Raw genomic sequence first — 3,944 nt, forward strand, 5'->3', positions numbered from 1 at the left:
TATCCAAAGGGGTGGTTGGGGTTTATTGCTCACGTAATGCCACTCAGGGATGAGTGAGGCTGATCACTCATCTTTTAATGTCAGGACCAACTTGCCTAGCCCCGGGTTCCTATGCTCCTCATGGGGCAACACAGGATTAGATGATGCATGAATGAATGATGATTGAGAAGTTTTGGCATATTTATAAAAATCCCTGAAAACAATCATACTGTATTAAATACATTAAATAAATAAATAATATAAACTAAAAGTTGTCATATTTTTGCATAGTTTGCCAACTTACCCACATTTTTACTCTCCATGTACCAACTTTTCCCACTGACTTGTTCTGTGAACCTTTTATGGGACACCTATTCCTACATGGGACTATTCTCCAATGGGCCATTTCCTCCAACAAATCTTTTCTACCAAGGAAATACTTCCCTCTACTTACCTAGTTTTACCCCATGGACTTAACCTTACGAGCTTTTCATCCATACCTATTTTAGACATCTTCCCTCCATGGACCAACTTTCACCATGGATGTATTCCCTCCATGGACTCATTTTCCCCACAGACATTTTCTTTCATCAACCTGTTTTTACCTACTGGTCAGTGTGTGACTTCAGAGATAAGGGACTGAAGAAAGTGGCTGCTAGAGATCAAGCAGTGTGGAAAGCCATTATTAGGTGGCCAAGGCGGATACATGCAACCACACTGGGGCCTTTATAAACAAAGTGACGAAACGGACCTATATCCACTCACCCCAAACATCTACTCTCACATGGACCTGTTATATCCCATGAACCCATCTTCTGTGAAGGATCTATTTTCATCAAGGAACTATTTTTCCCATCTATTTCCTCCATGGACCAACTTTCCCCATGAATCTACCTTTCTTAAATGGACCTACTATCCCTCAAAGACCAAGTTTTCCCCTGGCCTAATTCTCTCACACCAATATTTCCCTTCATGAATCTGATTATCTGCAATGGATCAATTTTCACCAATGAATGTAGTGTCCCCAGGAAATTATTTTCATATATGGCCCTTTGACCTATTTCCTCTCCATACTGTACACACACACACACACACACACACACACACACACACACACACACACACAGTGGCGCAGGAGAAAAACATTCATGTGTGTAAAAGTAAACTAGATAAATGTGGATATGGAGACAGGACAACACGAGCATCGCTCAATTCCTGTATACTACAAATAGGTAAATACACACACACACACACACACACACAAAACCAAACATCGTATTCATAAAGCATCCTAACCAATTTTTATGATAAACAACTCCATAACAGTTATAAAACTATCATCAGTGATATTTTTGTTTTTCAGATTTTGTGACAATCTGACAATGAAGTGTTTGGCAGTTACAGTATATGCATGAAAAATGCAAATACAATAAACTTTATAAACAACTTAAGCTTGGATGAGTATAAATTCAACTTACAGTCTCCATTCTGGAAGGGACGGGGTGAGATGAAATACATTTTAGGGAAAAAGGAGGGAGACACCCCTAGAGTTTTCAGGCAGTCGTTGTCACCAATACCCTACCTATCCAACCTCTTCGTTCCGGGATGGGATTTGCTTGGCCTTGATATGAAAAGATCCAGATTTCTTAGGGGTTTCTTCGAGGGGCTAATATCTCCTTTGTTTACCTCTCAAATGCTCATTGTCACTACTTATTTCCCTATGGAGTTTACCAGATGAGGTCTGGCCCTTGGAGAGAGGAAGCAACGTGATATGAGAGTTGGGGTGAAAAGTGAACCAATTCTTGTTCTATGGAGCACCGTTTTCAAGAAAATACCAGTTCTCTGATTTTCTGGCATAAAACACTTCAGATGAAAAACATTTCATGGACAGAGGCGTGGAAGAGCCCAAGACTTATAAACAGTTTTACACTGTCCACCTTTTCTACAAACTGTACAGTGCATACATTCATGCATACACACAACTGCAGACGGTCAAAATCATAATCGCATCCACCCTCCCACCTAACCCCCCACACCCACATCCACCCACCTAACCCCACACCCACACTGAGATACGTGCATATGCGCACTTAACTGTTCTACATGTCTGGGAGGGTGGGGTGGGTGGGCGGAGGTATTACGCGGAAGGATCGGAGGTTTGGTGGGAAGGTTACTAGGCAATGTAACTGGGTATGTATATAGGTAGGTGGGTAGGTGTGTATGTATGTGTGTTGGTAGGTAGGTAGGTGGGTGGGTGAGTGGGTGGGTGGTTGCATGGGTGGGTGGGAAGGTAGAAAGGTAGGCAGGTTGGCTGATACGTGGGTGGGTGAGTGGTTGCATGGGTGGGTGAGTAAGTAGTAAGGTAGGCAGGTTGGCTGGTGCATGGAAGGGTGGGTAGGAATCAATGAATGAAGGTAGGTAGGTTTTATGTATGCATGTATGTAGGTAAGTAGGTAGATGGGTGCATGGATGGGTTGGTAGAGAGAAAGGTAGGTGAGTGGAAGGGAAGGTCGGTGGGTGGTTGTGTAGTTTTGTGGGTTGGTAGGTAGGTACAGTAAGTTTAGTGGGTGGGTGGAAGGGTAAGTTGGTAGGTACATATGTATGCATGTTCGCACATTGGTAAATGGTCAGGGATGTGTATGGCTAGGTGGGTGGGTGGGTGGGTAGGTAGGTACTGTAACTAGGTAGGTGGCTGGGAGGGTGGGTAGGTAGAAAGGTGGGTGGGTAAGTGCATGGGAAGGAAGATGGGTAGGTGGTTTGGTAGGTCGGTGGATGAGGGTGGGTAGGTAGAATTTTATGTTAGTAGGTGGGTAAGTACCTGAGTGGTTGGTGTGTAGGTCGTCTGATAGTTGGGTGGCTATGTGGGCTGGTTAGTAGGTTGGTAAGTAGGTGGGTAGGTAGGTAGGTGAGATGGTGGGTAGATTTGCAAGTGGGTAAGCAGTTATTTAGGTAGGCAGACAGACAGACAGACAGGACAGGGTAGGGTAGGGTAGGTTACAGTACATTAAGTTAGATTAGGTTAGGGAAGGAAGCAATAGGTAGGTGGGTAGGTATGCAGGGTAAGGTAGGATTGGGTGGGGTAGGTATGGGATGCTATGTACACACACACACACACACACACACACACACACACACACACACACACACACACAGGGACATCGTAGCACCCCAAGATGCACATATAAGACAAGACAGTCATGACGGTACCCAAGGAGGACTGTAACTTAACGAGAAGAGAGAGAGAACGTCAAAAATTATTCTGGGATGTCTTTAATTACCAATGACTGCAATACTCCTTTCACCTTAAGTTGGCCCAAATTTTCAACCTTTTGCAGTTTATTTCACGTGGCTTAGTGGTAAAATAAGATAATGCTACGGCTCTACATGCATTTTACGGCACTTCTTCATGACTAGCATCATATTCTAGTGTTAATCTATTGGCAGAACTCAGCACTGAAAGTGGAGGGAGAACGATTTTAAGCCAAGTCAAAGAAAAAGGTGTATAGAAGGTATGAAAGTAAATGAGGATATGGAGAGTAAGTAGGAAGGGGAGTAGAGAGTAGCAGACAGAAGCTGGGATGGTATGAGAGAGAGAGAGAGAGAGAGAGAGAGAGAGAGAGAGAGAATCTGGCATGCACAGAGACAGGACCAAGGTTGGTGTCACAAGCAGTCACAGTCGCAGTCACCACCCATAGTCAGCAGTTACCCCTCACAGTACCACGCATGCGCAGTCAACCCCGCCCGGCAAGGTTATGGGGGGGAGGGGAGATAATGGGTTGTAGATAGAGGGGGGGGGTTCCGACTACTGCTTTCGTGTGTACGCAGGGAGAGAAGGAATTAAGATAGAGGAAAGCAATGGGGGAGGAAGGACGAAGAGGCATATGGATGTAGGAAGGCAGAGAAGGAAACAGAAGGGAGGGCAGATGGGACGAAGGGAAAGAAAGAAATGGAAGGACGCAAGAGTC

This window comes from Coenobita brevimanus, chromosome 61, assembly GCF_032717465.1.
Source record: "Coenobita brevimanus isolate Jiangsu-jjx chromosome 61, ASM3271746v2, whole genome shotgun sequence".
In the NCBI taxonomy this organism is placed as follows: Eukaryota; Metazoa; Arthropoda; class Malacostraca; order Decapoda; family Coenobitidae; genus Coenobita; species Coenobita brevimanus.